Source organism: Spermophilus citellus, assembly GCF_964194105.1.
Source record: "Spermophilus citellus genome assembly, chromosome: 13".
NCBI classification, from domain to species: Eukaryota; Metazoa; Chordata; class Mammalia; order Rodentia; family Sciuridae; genus Spermophilus; species Spermophilus citellus.
Genome location: NC_138193.1, coordinates 107,668,870 through 107,690,927, shown reverse-complemented (window position 1 = coordinate 107,690,927; position 22,058 = coordinate 107,668,870). Strand labels below are relative to the sequence as shown.

Sequence of the window (22,058 nt, the reverse complement as noted above, 5' to 3'; positions counted from 1 at the left end):
CCATCAGAGTCCGGAGTCGTATGCATACGTGGGCCACATCACTCTCCCCCATTCTATCCAAGGGTTTTAGTGTCCACTCCTCCCGGGGCCTCACTTACGTGAGCCCTCTCTTACTTTTTCATTTCTGCCATGACATTTCTCCAGGGAACAGGCAGCACGGATATTTCTTTCCCTTCCGTTATGGCTGAATATTATTTATTATTTAGATTTATAAGCCAAACCCTTTTGCAATAAAGTCACTTCAGGGCACACACACAAGGTTAAAAGCTTTAGGTCAGATACACAGAACTATAAAAATAAACAGCTAGAGCACACAGTGGAAATATTATTTAAAGAAAAGTGGTGACTTCAACAGAGTGGCCCTTTTAGTGGAAGTCATTTGAAAAGATACAAAGATGAATGAATCTCATGGAGCTTTCCAGTTGTTTAATTAAGGAGTTGGAAAAAATACCCCCCCCCCCCAGAATTTGCTTCGAAATTTCAGTTGAGCCAAGCAGGGCAGACAGCCAGACCTTAACCAAGGCAAAAGCTCGTTAACGTTCCTCAAAACAGAGAGGAAGAGCAAACACACACATCTCAGAATGTCGGCCCAGAACTGACGGTGCAGAATGCCACCTCACACAGGTATCTCAGAAAGCAGCGAGGTGTCACCTCAAGGGTGAGCAAGTCGGACGGTCTCATGACACCTTTCTTGGTCTTCACAGGACCGGCCACTCTTCTTTGTGTGTCTTCTTTTTCCTGTGCCCTTTCTACCTGAATTTAAGACTTCGTTTGATCTTTTCATGTCTGTGTCCTCTATGGGCTGGGAGCCTGCTGCGGAACGGGCTGTGTGGCCTGATGTCTGCATGGACGGTTCCTGGCCCTTGTAACTCCCCATCACAGTTTACTGCATCACTAGACAGATGAAGACTGGATATGGACATTTTTCTACCAGAGATGCTTTTTGCAAAGCTAAAATTGTTAGGTAGGATGTTTGTATTTCAACAACCTGTGAAGCTTGGAAAACAGGAACTAGCTCAGGAGGATTGAGGCAGCCAAAACTGTGGCTGTTTGCATTTTAGCTTAACCAAGTGTCAGTGCTGAGCTCACAAGAGTTTAAAGAGAAAGTGCAGAGCTGGCCCTGAGATCCAGGGACAGCCCTCAGGGAGCCAGGTGGCTCCCAGCCATCCAGTGCTCTGGACCCTGCCTCTTGAAGCAGCCAAGGTGTCCATCTTCCCAGCTGCAAAATATTCATTCAACAAAGGGTCGTTCATAGGTCCTTGCTGAGTGGAAGGATTTTAAAAGTGCTTTTCTCTGGAAGGAGGAGCGTCCCTCCCACCCACTGGAAATCAAGGTGGGTAACAGCTTGTCTTCTGAAGCCCACTGCCTAGGTTTCCTCTTAGCTTTATGTTTACTGCCAAGGATCTTGGATATGCCACTCTGAGCCACAGATTTTGAATATGTAAAACAGCAATGTCATCGGTACTTTTCATAAAGTTGTTATAGGAATTAAATGGGTTAATGCAATTAGATCAATGCCTGGTGCATAATATATGTTCTATAAATATCTGCTGTTATCATTTTTGTCCATACCTACTTTTATAATATTCCTGCCTTCGATTCGAAAAACTTAAAAAAAGACTATATAATAATAATTATTATTATGTTAGTATCACAATAATATTACAATCTTATAAACCTATCATTCCTTTTAGAATCTCTTTGGGGTCAGTTGCTATGTTATCCGTATATAATATGCAAAGCCACCTAATCATATTGGCATCATTGTTTGTATTTTGCAGGTAAGAAACAGCCTCAGTGTGGAAAGGTGAGCTACCAAGACCACAGTGGCAGCCAGAGGAGGAGTGGGACATGAGCCGGAGATCTCTGAGGTGCCCTTCTGCTGGAGCACACTACCTCTTTGTCTTCCCACATCCGGTCAGCTCTCCAGTGTTGGCTTTCAGCTGGGGAGAGGCCTACACCTACTCCTTGATGGGATCCACTGTCCCAAGGCTCTGGCTCTGCTCTCCAGGCCTGTCTTGTGAATCTCCCTCCCATATTGCCCAGAACTCACTAGGAAGGCCTCATGAATTTTGCTACAAGAGAATACTTCACACCAAAACTTGCACTCTTGGAAAATGTCACAACTAAAGTCCGGTTGACTATGAGTCAGTACAGATGGAGGACAGGGTAAAGAGTACAACCCATCACAGGACAGCAGCAGTGCAGGGCTCCAGGCCAGCCATGAGATTGACCATGACATTGGCCAACAGCTTGGAAATGCAGCAGTTGTTCTTCCTCTCCTGGTCTCAATGTCCATACATAAAATGACAGATTAGATTCATGAGCTGTAGTGACTCTGCAGCACTAACATTTTAAGACACTGTCATAGGTTTGTCACCAGTTCACTCCTTCATTCTAGACCATATTGTCTGATAGAACTTTCTACAAAGATGGTGGCATGCAGCTCTCCAGTATGGTAGCTAATGGCCACATGTAGCTCTTGGGCAATTGAATGCAGCTAGCACCACTAAGAAACTGCAGTTTTAATTTTAATTAGTTAAAATTTAAATAACAGGGCTGAGGTTGTGACTCATCTGAATGCTTGCCTAGCACGTGTGAGGCACTGGGTTCAATCCTCAACACCACATAAAAATAAATAAATAAAATAAAGGTATTGTGTCTAACTCCAACTAAAGAATATATATTTATTAAAAAACAATTTAAATAACAACATGGATCTAGTTGCACATATAATATAGGTTTGGGGATTATTTCTTTATACATTTACTTTTCTTAGGTAGTGAGCTTGCTGAATCCAGGACCATTTATCCTTCCTTGTGACCTGAGCATGGACACAGTGCCTGTCGTAGAGTAAGACGATGCGTGTCTGTCGATTTGTGTTAATGATATAACCAAAAAATAGCAACTAAATCTATGGACATGTTCGTGAAACTTATAGGAGAATAAGATGCTAGGTCTGTGTGGGGGAATGTGGGGGGTTGAGTGATGAGCCTCACAGTGATCTAGCTATACCCCAATTCCTGCAACCTGCAAATATCACCTTCTATGGGAGATGAATAAGTGTATGCTACCTTCTTTAGAAACAAATAGTGTCTTCGTAGATAGAATTAAGTTAAGGACTTTGTAAGGAGGAGCTTACCTCGGATTATCCAGTGGGGCCTTAAATGTAATCACATGCATTCTGTTTTTTTGTTTTTTTTTTTTTGAGGAAGGTGCTGGGATGGAACCCAGGACCTTGCACATAGTAGGCAAGAGTTCTACCCCTGAGTAACCCCTGGCCCCTTCCGTGCATTCTTATAAGGTCATGTGCCCATGGAGGAGACAGTCAGAAAGGCAGAGGCAACCTGACCCTGGATCAGAGTGCAGCAGGAGGGCCAGGTGGGAGTTAATCTCCTGTGTCCACTTGGCAAGGCCACAGAGTCCAGGTATCTGTTCAAACCTTTTTCTGTGAGGGTGTTCTCAGAGGAGATTAGCATTTAAACCAGCAGACTTTGACTGAAGTGTGCTCCCTGCAGTGTGGGCGGGCCTCATCTTATCACTTAAATCCCAACTAGCACCCCAGGGGAACCTCTCCAGAGAGGAGGAACGGTGCCCGAATGTGGCCTTCAGACTGGGCCCCAGCTGCTGGCCTCTCCGTTCAGACTTTGGAATTAGAAGCATCCATAACCAGGAGATCCAATTCCTTAAAATAACTCACTCTCTCTCTCTCCATATATATATGATGTGTCCCATTTGCTCTGTTTGTCTGGGAAACCTGACTGATGCAGGCCACGGGAGAGGATGGTTAATGGCCTTGAGAAGCGGCCGAGGCAAGGAAGGGGATCACCCCTAGAGCCCCTGGAGTGGCGGCACCTTGACTGTAGACTTGTGGCCTCCAGAACGAGGAGAAAACACATTCCTAAAGTTTTATGTCTCTGATAACTTTCTACGGCAGACACAGGAGACTAATAGAGACTAAGGATGAAGAGGAACCGCACGTGGCACTGGTATCCTGCGTGGATGAGGGGCTGTGCATGGGCTTCTGCCTATGGGGTGGGTCGGGCAGTCAGAAGGCAGCAGGCGGGCTGAGCAGACAGCAGGTGCAGAGGACATGCGGGGGACGCTGAGTCATCTGGAAGGTCAGAGACGATGAAGACCAGCAAGAGAAGATGAGCGTGGGACAGAAGTTTGGGTAAAATTGTGGTTCGCCAAATATTTACAAATTTTTTATTATCTTTTTTTTTTCTTTCTTGGAGACCATGAAAAACTATTGTTAAAGAGATCTGATTAGAATGATTCTTTGTGGAGTTAATTCGGTAGCATAATAGATTGACTCTCCAGGTAGTTCCTGGTTGGAGGAAGGTTAAAGATTTCTTTTTTTTTTTTTTTTTGAAACTTGTAATCATTTTAATGAATAATTATGTAGTATCCAAGGTTATTCATCATCTTGTTTGTAACTCTTTTTTTTGACACTTTTCTTTTTTTTATTAGTTGTTCACAACATTACAAAGCTCTTGACATATCATATTTCATACATTAGATTGAAGTGGGTTATGAACTCCCAATTTTACCCCAAATGCAGATTGCAGAATCACGTCGGTTACACATCCACAATTTTACATAATGCCCTATTAGTAATTGTTGTATTCTGCTACCTTTCCTATCCCCTACTATCCCCCCTCCCCTCCCCTACCATCTTCTCTCTCTACCCCATCTACTGTAATTCATTTCTCTCCTTGTTTATTTTCCCATTCCCCTCACAACTTCTTATATGTAATTTTGTATAGCAATGATGGTCTCCCTTCATTTCCATGCAATTTCCCTTTTCTCTCCCTTTCCCTCCCATCTCATGTCTCTGTTTAATGTTACTCTTTTCTTACTGCTCTTCCTGCCTGCTCTGTTCATAGTTGCTCTCATTATATCAAAGAAGACATTTGGTATTTGTTTTTTAGGGATTGGCTAGCTTCACTAAGCATAATCTGCTCTAGTGCCATCCATTTCCCTCTAAATTCTATGATTTTGTCATTTTTTATTGCTGCATAGTACTCCATTGTGTATAGATGCCACATTTTTTTTATCCATTCATCTATTGAAGGGCATCTGGGTTGGTTCCACAGTCTAGCTATTGTGAATTGTGCTGCTATGAACATCGATGTGGCAGTATCCCTGTAGCATGCTCTTTTAAGGTCTTCAGGGAATAGTCCGAGAAGGGCAATAGCATGGTCAAATGGTGGTTCCATTCCCATCTTTCCCAGGAATCTCCAAACTGCTTTCCAAATTGGCTGCACCAATTTGCAGTCCCACCAGCAATGTACAAGAGTACCCTTTTCTCCACATCCTCGCCAGCACTTGTTGCTGTTTGACTTCATAGAGGCTGCCAATCTTACTGGAGTGAGATGGTATCTTAGGGTGGTTTTGATTTGCATTTCTCTGACTGCTAGAGATGGTGAGCATTTTTTCATGTACTTGTTGATTGATTGTATATCCTCCTCTGAGAAGTGTCTGTTCAGGTCCTTGGCCCATTTGTTGATTGGGTTATTTGTTATCTTATTGTCTAATTTTTTGAGTTCTTTGTATACTCTGGATATTAGGGCTCTATCTGAAGTGTGAGAAGTAAAGATTTGTTCCCAGGACGTAGGCTCCCTATTTACCTCTCTTATTGTTTCTTTTGCTGAGAAAAAACTTTTATTTTTTCAAAGAACCAACTTTTAGTTTTGTTAATTTTTTCAATAGTTTCTCTTGTTTCAATTTCATTGATTTCCGCTCTGATTTTAATTATTTCTTGCCTTCTGCTACATTTGCTGTTGTTTTTCTCTTCCTTTTCTAGGGCTTTGAGAAGAAGTGTGAGCTCATTTATTTGTTGGTTTTTCCTTTTTTTGAGGAATGATCTCCACGCAATGAATTTCCCTCTTAAAACTGCTTTCATTGTGTCCCATAGATTCCGATATGTTGTGTCTGTATTTTCATTTATCTCTAAGAATTTTTTGATTTCCTCCTTTATGTCTTCTGTAACCCATTGATCATTCAGTAACATATTGTTCATTTTCCATGTGATGTAGGATTTTTCCTTCCTTCTTTTATCATTGATTTCCAGTTTCATTCCATTATGATCAGATAAAATGCAAGGTATTATCTCTACCCCTTTATATTTACTGAGGGTTGCCCTATGGCATAATATATGGTCTATTTTTGAGAAGGATCCATGTGCTGCTGAGAAAAAAGTATATCCATTTGATGATGGTTGATATATTCTATATATGTCAGTTAAGTCTAGGTTATTGATTGTGATATTGAGTTCTATAGTTTCTTTATTCAACTTTTGTTTGGAGGATCTGTCCAATGGTGAGAGAGGTGTGTTGAAGTCACCCATAATTATTGTGTTGTGGTCTATTTGATTCTTGAACTTGAGGAGAATTTGTTTTATGAATGTCGCAGCACCATTATTTGGTGCATAAATATTGATAATTGTTATGTCTTGTTGGTGAATGGTTCCTTTTAACAGTATATAATGTCCTTTATCCCTTTTGATTAACTTAGTCTTGAAGTCGATTTTATTCGATATGAGGATGGCCACCCCTGCTTGCTTACGAGGACCGTGTGCGTGGTATATTTTTTCCCAACCTTTCACCTTCAGCCTGTGTATGTCTTTTCCAATCAGATGTGTCTCCTGGAGGCAGCATATTGTTGGATTTGTTTTTTTAATCCATGATACCAGCCTATGTGGCTTTATTAGAGAGTTTAAGCCATTAACATTCAGAGTTACTATTGATATATGGTTTGTACTTCCATCCATGTTTGATTATTTATCCTTTTTTAAAAAAAAATTTAGTTTTTTTCTCCATGATTATCTTTCCCCTCGCCCTCTGTCTTTACCGAGGCACTTCCTACTGATGGTTTTGGTTATTGTTTTTCATTTCTTCCTCGTGTAGTGTTTTGCTAAAAATGCTTTGCAATGCTGGTTTTCTGGCTGCACATTCTTTTAACTTTTGTTTATCATGAAAGATTTTTATTTCGTTGTCATACCTGAAGCTTAATTTTGCTGGATACAGAATTCTTGGTTGGCATCCATTGTCTTTCAGTGTTTGAAATACATTGTTCCATGACCTTCTTGCTTTCAGTGTCTCTGATTAAAAATCCGTTGTTAACCTTATTGGTTTACCCCTGAATGTAATCTGCCTCCTTTCTCTTGTAGCTTTTAATATTTTCTCTTTGTTCTGTATATTGGATATCTTCATAACAATGTGTCTTGGCGTTGGTCTACTGTGATTTTGTGTGCTCGGTGTCCTGTATGCATCTTCAATTTGTATATCCGTTTCCTTTTTTATTTCTGGAAAGTTTTCTGTAATTATTTCATTCAGCAGGTTACTCATTCCCTTGGTTTGAATCTCTGTACCTTCTTCTATCCCGATGACTCGTAAGTTTGGTTTTTTTATGTTATCCCATAACTCTTGGATGTTTTTCTCGTGATTTTTTACCAGCCTTTCTGAGTTGGCTAGACTCTTTTCAAGATGATATATTTTGTCTTCATTATCTGACGTTCTGGCTTCTACTTGCTCCACTCTGTTAGTGATACTTTCAATTGAGTTTTTAATTTGGTTTATCATTTCCTTCCTTTCTAGAATTATTGTTTGATTATTTTTTATAATCTCTATCTCCTGATAAAGATGCTTAACTTCTTCTTTTATCTGTTTATGTAATTCATTCTCAATGTGTTCTTTCGCTGCTTGAATTTGCTGTCTTGTATCCTCTTTCAGGTTCCATTCCATCTGTCTAAGGTGTTCCTTGAGTTCTTTATATGACCATTTTTCTGATGACTCTAGGTCCTCCTGAATATTTAGGCTGTCCTGCATTGTATGTACTCCTTTTCTTCCTTGCTTTTTGAACCTGCTCATGTTACTTCTTGTTCTGTTTGACTGATGAGTTACTGTTTACTCCTATAAATTTATTAGATGCTTGGGAGGAAAGGTATTAGAAGGGAAGGGAAGAAGTCACTAAAGAGAATGAGAGTAAGCAGGTAGAATTCAAGGAAGGGTGGATAAAATAATTGAAAAGAAATGAAAAGACAAAAGAAGAAAAAAAATAGGAAGTAAAAAAGAAAAAAAAATTAAAAAAAAATAAAAAAAATTAAAATTGAAATTAGAAGGAAAAAAATTTAAAAAAATTGTAAAAAAAATTTAAAAAAACAACAAGAAAGAAAAATGAAAATGAAAGAAAAACCCAAATCAAAAAAAAAAGAGAAAAGAAAAAAAGAAAAAAAAACTAATAAATGCCGTCTTAGAGTTTGATTAACTTCTCTTCCAGTAGGTGGCGCTGTGCCCACCAGGCCAAGTTTCTCCTGTCAATACGCGGGAACCAATCACTGTGCAGCAGCTCCTCCTCCCAGACTGGGTGAGTCTCCAATCCTGAGTGCCTAGGGCCTCCTCTTGTGTCTAGTCACTTCCCACTTTTCCTCTAGCCAGGCCCCTCTCACGGGTGCCGCTCACCACAATACTGGCTACACGCCAGGTCTGCTGCTCCCGGGAGCCCTGTTTTCATGAACGACTGGGCACACTCTTCCAGTTTGCCATTCCCTCAGACCCTAAGTTTTTAGAGCTTGGGGCTGAGAATCCTCAGCGAATTTTACTTGCCCTCTGGTAGTCATGCCCCCGGTAGCTGATGCAAGAGACCTCAGCTGTTAGCACTGGTGGGAGCGGTAGTTCCGCGCCGTGGGGCCCACGACACCTCTGATTCCCTGGGTCTGGCTATCGTGCTCACGGGAGAGCTGGTAGGGGCCCTTAAGGGAGAGCTGGGAGGGGCCCTTAAGGTTTCCCCGATGTGTGGAGAGGGAAGGCTAGGGAATTACACACCTGTAGCCGCAGGTTTCAATGAAGTTATCTCCTCCACCACAGTCTGATGACGTCAGTTCTCTGCCATGGTGGTATCTCTTGCAAATGGCGACAGTTCGTTTCCCTTTGCCGGGCGACCAATGCAACGGGTGGGTCCTTACTGTCTCTCCCAAGCCCCGTTTCAAACCTGTGGCCACTACCTATGAAGGCTCGGTTGGCATTTACCTCCGTAGGATGAGAAGTGCTGACCAGTTGTTTCAGCCGGATGGATTAGTGCTGAGTCACAGCTGTTTGTCTGCGGGAAGCAGGCGAACGGGAGCTTGAATTCAGCCGATCTGGGCTCAGTGTGTGTTCTGAGCGGCCCAGACTGTTCGCCCCATATCCACGTCAGCTCAGCATTGCCTAGTGATCCTGAGCAAACAGATTTAGGTTGTTTACGACTCCCTATGCCTGCATAGCTGAAGAGGTCAGAGACTTGATCTCTCTGTGCCCGCCGCCATGTTGGAATAATTGTTTGGTTAAAGATTTCTAAAGGCTGTGTGAGCCAAAGACCATGAGAGTCCACACTGTGGGGCCCTAGCCTGTATTCATATGTGATACACAAAGCAGTAATGATGCTCTGCATCTCTTCCTATTCAAGAGAGAATGATTTTTGTTAGAACAGTAAGACAATCTTACAGTTGTATAGAGCTTTGATATTTCCCATATGTTGCATTAGTCAGCTTTCTGTGACAAAATACCCGAGGAAATCAACGTAGGGGAGGAAGGATTTATTTCAACTCATGTACATGGTCACTTGACCTCATTACTTTGGGCCTTTGTGAGACAGAATGTTATGGCAGGGAGAGTGTGGTAGAGCTAGGACTTTCACTCCATGGCATTTGGGAAGCAAAGAAAGGGAGAGAGGAAGGGGCCAGGGATATGACAAACCCTTTAAGGACATGATCCATGTTGAGAAACTTCCTGCAACAAGACCCCATTCCCTAAATTTCCCATCAACCTCCCAAAGTGCCACTGATTGGGGACCTGCCTTCAACACATGAGCCGTTGGGGAACATTCCAAATCCAAATTATAACATGTATTTTCTCTTGCTCCAGTCTGAGTCATACATGCATCTATCCTTGTTTTATTTTATAATTGAAAACAGTTAGACAACTAGTGGTTAGCCGTAGTCTTTGAGATCATAAATTTTAACAATGTCAGGCTGGAATGGAGTCCAAGACTCATATTTAGTTCTTTTTCTTTTTTGGATGAAACACTAATAATGATATAGTAGTCATCATTTACTGTGCTCCACCATTTGCATACATTAGCATATTTGGATATTTCTAACATTAACGCAGTATACTCTACTATCCATTTTATCTTATAAATGACAGGATCCAAGTTAAGAGATAAATGAACTTATCCAGGATCACACAACAAGTATGCGGCCAAGGAAGAATGAGAACAAGTTCCTCTGGGGATAAAGAATGTGCTTCTAATGTAAGAATTGTGCATTTCTAATTGCAATTTTTGGGAAGATTAAAAAATCAACAGCAGACCAGACTTTTCAGAAGCCAATCAGCTCCATGTTTCTGGGTTAGCAATGGAGACACATTTTTCCAGAATGCCATGGGATTTCACAGAGAACTTAACTTTATGAAGCGTGGGCCACTATTCAGAAACAAAGAACATGGTGGAACTCAACACAGACCTTTTATCTTGGGCCTGCCTCTTACACTTGTTCCTATTTATCTCACCACTTATCAGCAGACACTGGAGATTAGAGAGCATGCAGTTTCTTTTGAAATAATTACCTGACCCGATTATCTTAAGACTCGCAGACTGCTAGGCATTTCTCTGAGCAGCGGTGGGTGGGATAATCGGCCCCTGCATTACTAAGTGTTATCCTGTTAGGAATAATAAGACCCAAACAGCAGTCTTTATTCCTCACTGAAACGTTAGTCATCCCAAGAAATTAACTTGAAACATGGAGCCCTTTCCCTGACGACAGTTGTGTGGGCTGCGGAGTCAGTTAGTGGGTGAACCTGAAAGTGGATCTAATGTCTTTATGAGTTATGAGTCTCTCTCTGGAGAAAACAGCTAACTCTTTTTCCAACAGAAAACCAAGGTAGGCTTGAGAGCAACAGCCTCTTCGTGCCTGTGAAGCATATACCATGCCTTCAACTGGGAGGAGTCGGCTGAAGAAATATGATGCAGAATATCTGGGGACATTTTTAACAAAACTGCAGTCCTTGTTCCCTTCACCATAGAGGATATTCTGGGAGGAAGAAGCCTAGCTGAAGCCTATCCATGGTGTGTAGGAAAGAAATTGAACCTCAAGGAAGGGCCTCGACCCCAGAGCCAGGAACACCCCCACCTTTCCCTTTCCTCCTCCTCTTTCTTCCTTCCATTTCTAATTTTAATTACAAAGTGACACAAAATTGAAAAAGTGAAAGTGATTGTGTGTGTACCCTGCCCAGCTTCTCTTAGTAGCAATGTCCTGTCTTACTAATGGAACAGCACCAAAGCCTGGAACCCATGACTACGGTTTTCCATCCATCTTTCTCAGGTTTGGCCAGTTCTGTATGCGCCGATTCGCACACACATCATACACCTGTGCATCTCAGTCTGCTCAGCTTGGCAACACATGTATGATTCTACATGATGCCCAAAGACCTCCCTTCTGTTGTCTTTCTCTATTCATACCAACCTACCCTGGCCGCCATCACCAGCCTCTGACAGCCATGCCTCTCTCTGTGCTCCATAATTTTGTCTTGTAAGAATTGAAATCAAACTCAATCAATCAAATTATTACCACCATCTCCAAAATATTCTGCAATTTCCAATTTGATTGAAATCTGAAATCTCTTATTAATAAATGGCATGATGAAATTTTACACGTTCTAGGTGACAAGGCTTTCCTGCCACATTTCCAAATTTGATATTTTCTACTGCAATGTATTGTTGTCAGAGACATGGATATGATTTTATTTGTGTGCAGGTTTTTATGTGGACACCATTTTCGTTGATAAACACCCAGAAGTGTATCTGGGTTAGATGGTAATTTTATATTCAGTTGTTTAAAGAGAGGCCAAACAGTTTTCCAGCAGAGCTGCACCATTTTACATCCCATCAAAACTGAATCAGTCCCTGAATTCTCATCAGCATTTGGTTTTAGTGACCTACAATGTTTTTAACTTGCATTTTTAGATGGCTACTGATAGCCACATCATTTTAGGTGCCTACTTGCCATCCATGTATGCTTCTTAGCAAATGTCTGTTCATGTCTTTTGCTTGTTTCCTAATTGAATTTAACTTTTTACACATACATCTTAGGAATTCCTTATATATTCTAGATTCAAACATTCTGTCAGGCATGGGATTCACAAATACTACTTCTCCTCAGAGACAGCACAGTGCTTTATGCTATTAAAATGCACACAAGGATGCTCAGTGTTTGGGTTTTCATATGCAAGTCAGTGAGGTGAAACAGCATCCAAACATCATTACTATTGTTCCACTTTGAGTAAGTGAAGACAGGAAGGTTCTTTCCCTTCCAGGGCAACCAGATAAGGATTATCAGAGACTTGGTGATGATCTTTGTGGTCCTTTGTGGCATTGGAGAATTCACAGAGCTGGAAGAAAGAATAACTAAAAGGTATACCTCCATCCAATGGACAAAGGATCCCCTTGGGATTCTTGTGCACTGACTTTTAATTGCATCTGAATTCCCCCCAAACAAACTCAGCTGTAAGGATATGAGCCTTCCCGATGTTTCCAGACTCCCCCAGGTTTGCTCAAGACACTAGAAAACAATATGTTCTCTGAGCTGAACATTGTTTTCAGACACCGACTTCAGGGTAGACATCTCCTCACTGTTCACTGACTCCTCAGTTCTGCAGGTAGAGATCAAGACTAGCTGCATTCTGTTGATTGGAGATGAAAACTGGGCCATGGGGTGGTGGAATAGTGGCGCAGAACTGCTGCCATTTGAGTAACAGGGAGTTTATTGACCTCACTCTGAAGGCAGGAAGCCATGGCTCCTGTTACAGTGATGAAATACTCCAATCACGGAAATTGACAGAAAATAACACAACAGCCCCCATTTACCACAGGACCAGCACAAGCCCTGTCCTCGGCCCGAGTGGAAAAAGCCTACTTTCTTTCAGGTGGAAGGAACACCACTGCAGGGGATGCCGTGTTCTGCAGGACTGGGGCCCAATGGGACCAGCCTCAAGGACCACAGGTGGAGGGAACTGTGGCCCACACTGAACCGAGGTGAATCTGCCGCCATGTTTGTCTGTGTGTGTGTGTGTGTGTGTGTGTGTACACTCAAGAACTATGTTCTACACCTGGCCCCTCTGTTCCTCATCCCCTCCTCTCCACAGGTTACCATGAGCTTCATGTTTACTGTGTATTGTTCCCATAAAGTACTTGTGACCTCCATGATTAAATTTCACACTTTTTCAAACCATGTGTTGCTTGCCCTGGTATAACCACTTTTTAAAAACATATCCTACCTATTATGAAATTCCACTAACATATGGAGAAGTACGAATGCTGAGAAGAGTCAGAGGTGACATCTCTGTTCCTATGGGCTATGTGGAGTACTGAGCCCTTTGGACTCATCTCTGCTGTTCTTCCTGTCTCCTTGGTTGGGGTGTTTTGGAGTATCTGTGTGTCTCAGTGTGTGCACGTGTGTGCAGGTGAGTGTGTGTCCCTTTGTTTCTGTGTGCTTTTTTCATCTGGCAGTGCACAATATCTTATCACTTTTGAAACATCATCCTCTGTTCTCCAGGAACTTGGCTTTCCTACCTTTCCTTAGACTGCCTTCTGGGAGTGCGTGTTGGGCCTCCTCTTCGAGCCTCCTTTAATGATCCTTTGTTTTACCATATGATTGTCCTTCACTTCATTCACAGAACTATAACCCAATGTATTTCTCACTGTGCTGACTTCTTCTTCTTTTGAGTCTAATCTGAGTTTCATTGAGTTTTTCATTTGAAGGGAAATGCTTTCTATTTCCACAAGTTCTATTCTCCCCTCTACCTATTTTTCTTCCTGTGTCTCCCTTCTCTTTTCTTAGGTGCGCTGGTATCTTAGTCTTGTCACTGTTTACATGTTTACATGATATTGACTAATGTCCTGAGGTTCACCACAGTCCTCCTGTTTGTACCTCCCATCCTTGGGAATGATGGTTTCCTCGTGCATTTCGTAATTTTTGTGAACTCAAGTTAAAAGCTCCCCACCCCAGCCTCTGAGCCTGTGGGAAACCCTATGTAGCTTGTGTTGCTGAAATTCCTCCAAAGTCGTTTATGTTTATTTTTTGCCTGGTGACTCAGGTGGTGTAAATTTAGAGTCCAAACCCATGTGAGCTGCCAGTAGAGTCAGATAAGCTTCCCACTAGTTTTTTAGGGGATATGGAGATTTATTTTCCGATTCACTTCTCAATGATGTTGAGATGCGGGGTGTAGGGGGGTGATATAGTAGTTTTCTTCACACCTCTTGGCTTATTTGGGCCCAGAGTATCGTCTCCAGGCCCTGTGTGGGTGAAAACACTCAACAGTCTTGTTTTCTGGGTTCAGTAAACCCAGTCAGGGTTCACAAGCCTCCAGTTTTAGTTTTCAAAGACAGATTAATTCGAGAATATATCATATTCTGTCTTCGTAAGTTTTAGTAAGGAAGCTCCTTCTCCTTCTCTTTCTCCTTCTCTTCCTCCTTCGTCTCCTCTTCTTCCTCCCCCTTTCTCCTCTTCCTTTCACATTACCTTCATCTGCCATCTTGTCACAATTGGAATTCTTCAGACAGGAGTAAATGATTAATGCGTTGCTTTAGCACCTGAGAAAAAGCAGTTTAAAATAATGCAGCTGTCAAAGAGAATTTGTACAGTGTCACTCAGGCCAGTGACAGATGCACCGCATGCCATCGCCACCCTCGGCGTCTACAAGTAAAATAGGCAGCCAGCCTTTCACGGAAGCATCTTCAGTGAGACGAGACTGGAGAGAAGTCACCTACTTGGTGGGATTTTACTATAAGTAGAATGATGCACACACACCTGGGAGCATTTGACAGTGAAAAGCTGGATGCTAAAGAAATGAGAGGCCAGGAGTGGACATCAGGGTGACTTAGAACAGCGGCTCCCAGCTGAACCGGAGCCAGGCCAGGCTGGGAGATGGTTGTCCCTGGACTTGCTTGTTCTGCATGTCCACGCTGTGGTTAAACAGGTCTGTTTATCCGTAGACGATTCATCTATCATATATATTCTAGTCAACTTTTGTACTCCTGCGACCAAAATACCTGACGAGAACAACTGAGAGGGATAAGAGTTTATTGGTGGCTCAGTCCCCAGGTGGCTGACTCCATTGCTCTGGGCCCAAGGTGAGGCAGAACATCATGGGGGACTGTCCCTGTGGAGGAAGCTGCTCAGCTCATGGTGGGGTCAGAGAGCAGAGAGAAGTGGCAGGGAAAGGGCTGCTGGGCAGATGCTTCCTTTCAGGACACCCCCCCCCCCCGACCCACCTCTTCCCGTCACACCCCACCTGCCTACTGCTGCCACCTGTCAGTGCATTCCTACTCCATGGGCTGATTAGGTGACAGCTCTCACCACCTAACCACTTCATCTCTGAACAGTTCTCATTAACTGCAGCTTTTTAACTCATGTCCAAACCATAACATTTTCTTGTCTTATCTACCGACCTACCCAGCCATCTATCTTTCCATCTCTCAATCTACCACTAATACCCGTTGGATTTGGGTGGGTTATTTGAGCTCAGAGGGGTCCTGACTCATGCACAGATCCCTTGGGTGGGGAGAAGTTGAGCATGTCTGTGTCTGACACAAGGAAGCCATTCCTGTGGTCACCAGGGGCTTCCCAACCACCTCTACACCTATCCTAGCATTTAATCCCCTTCAGTATTTTAAATTACTTTTTTTTTTGTGCTGAATGAGTTTCCCTTGGAAGAGGGGGGGAACCTTACAGAAAGTCTCATTTTCCTGCTAGGAATTTTTTTTGTTTTTGAATTTTATACATCAAATTGTTCTGAAATTGGAAAGTAGGAAGGTTCATACACAGTGACAGGCCCAGGGGTCTGATTTAGGAAGCAGCGGGCACCTGCCTGTCCTCCATGGGTAGAGGGAAGTGCAGAGGAAGAAAGGAGGTTCAGAGAGTCACAGAAAAGCCCTGCTGGAGACTAGCAGTGCCAACCTGGGCAAACTATCTAAATTCTCTCGTTTCCAGCTTCCACGTAAGCACAGGGAACTACCGAATTTGCAAAGTTGTCATGGGGATGGAACACGTTGTGCCTAAGGGTGCTGCACGTTAGGAATGGAATATGTGGCAGTTATTATTGAAATTTGCCATGAACAGAAATGTTCAGGATGTCCTTGGGGAAAAGATCTCTCTCTTCATGAAGGAGATTTTATGTTGAAATTGTGACTTGGAAACAGGGCCAAATAACTCGTGACACTCTCTCACTGCTGTCTGAGTTTCAAACCATACTCATTTTTAAAAGGGAATGAACTGGGAGCACGTTGACACCCCTGAAGGCATCTGTAGTTCTGTTTCTTGTGACATTTGTAATGATTCCACCAACTGTTTCTAAACTTCCAGGTACTGAACTTGACTTCCTCCCTAATCTCTCAATAGGTAGTGAGGTTGAGACTGATGGGTTTTCCGATGTTGTGCGTATCATTCCATTGAAATCTCCAAAAAACATTGAAGCTCATCATGACACATCTGTCTTTTTGCTTTCTCTCTTCCATTAGCACATGGAATCTTTGACAGTACCACATAATTAACAAGTACCGATAAATCGAGAATACATGCATCAAAAGAAAGTTGCCTTATTTTGCTTAGCTAATCACTTCCTAAATTATGGAACACCTTTTAGCACATAGCAAATTTTCACATCTTCCAGAAATACAGCTTTATTAGAAACTCTGGAAAGGCTTAAGCAGTCAGGTACCATCTGACTATGCATATTTTGTAGTTCAAAGCAGAATATGTTAACCAAAGTAAGTTAGAAATAAAAGTCACACAGGGGACAAAATGAAGTCCACTGTAGAAAACGAAAGGATATGTTTATTTTGAGAATTTAGAAATAAATATAAAATCAAATCACAAATATTCCTTGGGTTAATGTAATATTAACCTTACTGCATTTTTGCAAGTGACATCACTCTCACGGAGTAGGCCTACATGGGGGAAGAGTCATTAGGATTCAGCGAAACTACAGGATTTCAGATCATCATGAATGCAGTGTGATTTTATTCATTGTCCTCCGTGGTAATCAGAGCACCAATAAAATCAACGTTGAGAGACATTTTTTACCTAAGCTAACAGTAATGAAACAAGACAACCCAAATGCGGGGAAGTTTTTGGCAAAGGTGCAAGAGGGGGACCACTGAGTCCAGTGGGAATTTCCATCACACTCTACTGTGCGCGTTTAGTGGTGAAATGTCATTTAAAAACATACTCAGAGAAAAAACTGACAGATGAAGATGTCTGGCTATAGGAAGAGAAAAAGTACGAGACTTGGTTTTTGAGGGCTTGAGTTTGAGTCCTGTATTTACTTGAACTCCCTCAACCTCGATTCTTTTTTTTTTTTTTTTTTGCAGGTTTTTCCCAAATGGCAGCAAATTGAAATAGTTAACGATCAGAGGATAATTAGCAAAGCATTTCTCAGTTTTTGAGCTCTAATAGGACTGTATGAAATGATGAAACTTATTTTCCAACCTTGAACGTATTAAGCAGAGACAGCAGATGAAAAGTGTCCTCCTTGTCATCACAAATGAACTGAGCAAGGAAAAGAAGAACCTGAGAAAACAAAAGAGATGCGACAGCATGGATTTCAAAGATCTATTTACTTAAGAGTGCCAATACCTATGTAATATATTTATATTAAAATGCTAAAATAATACTACGGTCTGGGTATGAATTTGCATGTACACTTGAATGATTAAATATTGGTGGGTGTCTTTATAGGTTGTGTTGCTAACATCCTAACTGACATAACAATAATGCATACAGAAAGGATATCTGAGCACTTGTGATTTGGGGGTCATTCTTCTCAGGTGCTCTTATTTTCGTAAGCTACACCCACTCATTTTTGTAGGTAGCATCCCATCTTTTTCATAATCATGACACCCTTTCATTGAAAGAATTCTGAATTCATTCATTTGATCAGTATTAATGAATGTGAACTTACTAAGTGCTGAATAACACCAGGATAAAAGGAGAGAGAGGGGGAAACAAAAATAAAAATAGAGCAGAGTGTATTTGAAAAAAACTCAAACCTATGTGTTTGTGTGTATTGTCTGTATGTGTAGCACACACACACACACACACACATACATGCTACAAATATTATGTTTTATACATAATGAGTAAAATGAACTACTGATTTCTATGGAGAGGATCTCTGATTAAGTTCTTGCTTGTAAGATTTGCAATAAAAGCCATGGATGTGGGATTGGGCTGAGAAAGGAAGGTGTGATTCTTTACCTCTTTTCTAGCTGTTTGACCAGGTAACTTCCTTCCTTCCTTCCTTGCTCCTCTCCTCATTTATTCATCCACTGGTTCTTCCATTCTTCAAATGCTACGGAGTAGACCTTCCCTGTGTGAGGCGCAGTATTAGTCAGTGAAGGGACGGGAATGGGGAAGATGTGGCTCCTGTCTTGCAAGGACCTCATCTTCTGTCACCAAGGACGGGGAGGTTAAAGAGAGGGCTGTAACGTGGAGCTTGGGAAGCTTGATGTGAATGCAGACAGAGTAACAGTGAAGTGGGCTCCAGGTTCCTCAAAACGGTGACCACTGTGTCCAGCTATCATGAGGAAGAAACCAGACACGGAGCACAGTGGATCCATTACACATTCTCCACTCCTGTTCAGGTCCTATGGACACCTTCATAGACTCATTACAGCAAAAAGCCGCTTGTGTCAGATCCCAGCCTGTGTCCTCTCTCTGCGGTCTTTTCAGTCTTCACTTCCCCAGGCATTCCCAACTCTCTCCCATTCTATAACTGTGGTGTCACTTCTCTCACACTGTGCCCTGCCCCAAGATCCTCCTGGCAAGATCCTCCTTCTGTGGATTCATTCCTCAAGTTGCAGACCCAGATCACCTAACGCTGTACCACCTTCTCGGATTCCTACTGCGGTTAATTACTTCTTTCTCTTCCCACCCCTAGAGCATTTTCCATCTCCAGTAAGGAATGTCTCAACACCACCTACCTGCTCCTTCCTCCTGGACTTCCTGAGGATTGAGCCCTGTCCTTTCCTTACCACCAATACCCAGGGCTGTGCCTCGGAAAGAGTTGGCTATAAAAACGAATGCATGCATGTACAGAGGACTCATTTTTGGGTGAAAAAAAGAAAACTAGCAAATAAATGAGGGCTCAATTTAATGAGTCAGTAAATTATTGAATAGTGATTGAGGAAATGAAATGATTGAGTAGTAAATTATTGTCTAGTAATTTAATTAATGAATAATTTCATTATTTAGTGAGTGAATAAATAAATTGATGATTTACCTAAGGGAGCTCATTACAGTTCCTTTCTAGATCAAAGAGGAAACATTGCTTTTTTTCTCACAAGCCCCCAGGACTTTATGGGCATACGTTTTCCCTGCTTATTCCACTACCATATGGCAGGTACTACTTGTTTGCCTAAAGTATTAAGAATAAGTCACTCCTATGATTATTCTGGAAAACTGTCAGAGCAGCTACAGGGGTTTTTGTTTGTTTGTTTTTGCTTTTTGCAGTGCTGGGGTTTGAACCCAGGACCCTGCAAGGTGAGTGCCCTACAACTTGAGCTACACATCCCTGAAGTTGTACTTTAAACACTTCCCAGACCCCATTCTATGACTCTAACTTGACTGTAGACACAGCCTCTGTAAAATACTTCAGACTTTTTAAAAAATATTTCAGATATTGATAACAGTGAAAGGACTCATATCCTACATCTGGGCTAAGAAATTATGTTCTGTTAGAGTACATAGGTCTTAGATCTCAGTTCTAAATTACAAGAGACAATCTTGACTTACAGGAGAATTATTTTGTTATTGTGATACAATTCTTCAAAATAAAACAGGCCTGTAGGGCTTACATTAGCAAAACCATGTACTTGTTAGCCTCAGGAACAACTTGCTTTTGCATTAGGGCCACCAGGACATAGTCTTGTCTTCAGAATGTGACATCGCCATTTAACCTTGATTGTGAAAATCACACACAGGAATAACTGCTCTGTATTTTGAAGAACATCTTCTTGTGCATACAGGGCTCTCTAATGAGAAATGAGTTGAGATCAAGATTGAGCACACACTTAGTTTATTAAATGAATATGCTCAAAGGAAGGGGACACATACATGTGGCAATGGTGGACAAATGTGCAATTTATGACACTCTGCCATAACCTCATTTTTGATATTCTGAGTAAAAAGGCAGGACTTAAGTGTGTATATGGTTTACCAAATTGCAAGCATTAGAGTAAGTGTTAAAAATAATAAACTTCTTAAATTGCATTAACATGGCAAGAGGTAAGTTTGAGTGCTCTCCACCATTTTGTTTTAATTTTTCAAAGATTAAGCTCTTCTAGGATCTTAAAAATTATATATATATATATATATATATATATATATATCATATATACATAGATATATACATACAAACACACATGTATATATATAAATGTGTATATATATATATATATATATAAATAAATATATATATACTGATTTTTTTTAAAGTTTGGAATAATAGAGATAAATTATCCAGTGTCTCAATCTCCAAATTCAGCTAATGTTAGCAATTACTGTTTTATTCTTTTTATGTCTTTCATAATGTACTGATTCTGCTTTAAATATATTTGGTTTCTTCCATACCACTTCATATGTCAATATGTTTAATTTAACAAAAACATTTAAAATAATTTCATAGTTTTTAATTGTTGTCATAACCATGGGTTATTTAATTGTATCCCCAAATTTGGTGATTTGCTATGTTTTCAAGTTCAGTAATTATCAACAGATATGAGTTGATTACTTGGATTGTTTTTAATTCCCACAAAGGGAACATTTAAGTCTATATTTTTTTTGGTGGTGTTGTGGATTGAACCCAGGGCCTTGTGCATGGTAGGCATGCACTCTACCAACTGAGCTATACCCTCAGCCCCTTAAGTCTAGATTTTGACTGTTTCAAAGCATTTGTATATATGACCAAACTCTCTACAGAAAGAACTGAATTCCCCCTATAGAAGGACCTTGGGTCTCATGTTAGTGCTGGAAGGAAATAAAACGCCCTGATAGAACTCTATGCATGGTGATTCTTTGTTATTTCAAAAGCTCTGTTTATTAAATAGAGTATTGACATAACACTGCGAGGGGGAACCACTTCTCCTGAATCAGCCACGTAGAAGAGGCTGTGGAGTTTTCTTTTCTTGCACTGCAGAGGACAGAAGTGGTTCCAAAGAGAGGAGATTCGAGGACAGCTACATCAACTCAACATGAGCAGAAGCTTTCTAAAGTTTCTGGATGCACCACCAATGCACCTAGCTGATGAGACTTGGATGGGAATACTACATCTCTGCAAAAATCCAGAGAGCGGTTGGATGGACAATTCTTTTTAATATTTTTGAAGGTATTCTCACGGGTAGTCCAGCTGGAGGTGATGGAAAATCCTGCCACATGAGCTGTCACCCTTTCACCCAGCCTGTGCTCAATTAAATAATTAGAGATGAGTACGTCTTCAAAGAGACTATAAAGTGAATTTTAATAAATTATTTTGACCTCCTTATTAAATCCCTTTTTAAGAACTTCTAAAAGCAACAGAATGATAGTTTAGCAATTTTGTTAATAGCTTGAGTTTATTTGGTTCCTTCCTAAGCCTCTTCACTACTTGTATTGAACATGACAATGAATAACAACAAAAGGCACACAAGAAATGGATGTAAAAATCTATGTAAATTATATATGGGATCTGTGTGTTAGTCAGCTTCCTGTTACTGTTACAAAATAGCAGAGATAAACAATTCATAATGAGGAAAGGTTCATTTTGGCTCATAGTTTCAGAGGACTCAGTCCATAGTTTCTTGGTCCTGTTGCTTTGGGGCTAGGGCAGCAAGGTGCATCATGGTAAGAGTGGGTGGTAGAGGAGCTCTGTTCACCTCATGGTAGCCAGGAGACAAAGAGAGAGAGAAAGTGGCCAGGGTCCCAGTATCCCCTTCTCAGGGCACGACTTCAGTGACCTAACTTCCTCCAGCCAGGCAGGCCCCGCCTC

At 41.4% G+C, this 22,058-nt stretch overlaps 1 long non-coding RNA gene across 1 annotated transcript; it reads left to right on the top strand.

Moving 5' to 3' along the window:
* The first annotated feature begins 12,884 nt into the window (after positions 1-12,884).
* LOC308632919 lies at positions 12,885-17,708 on the top strand. The gene is made up of 2 exons (XR_014018657.1): positions 12,885-13,071; positions 17,407-17,708. It is a non-coding gene; the product is annotated as an uncharacterized lncRNA (long non-coding RNA).
* Positions 17,709-22,058: the final 4,350 nt, after the last annotated feature.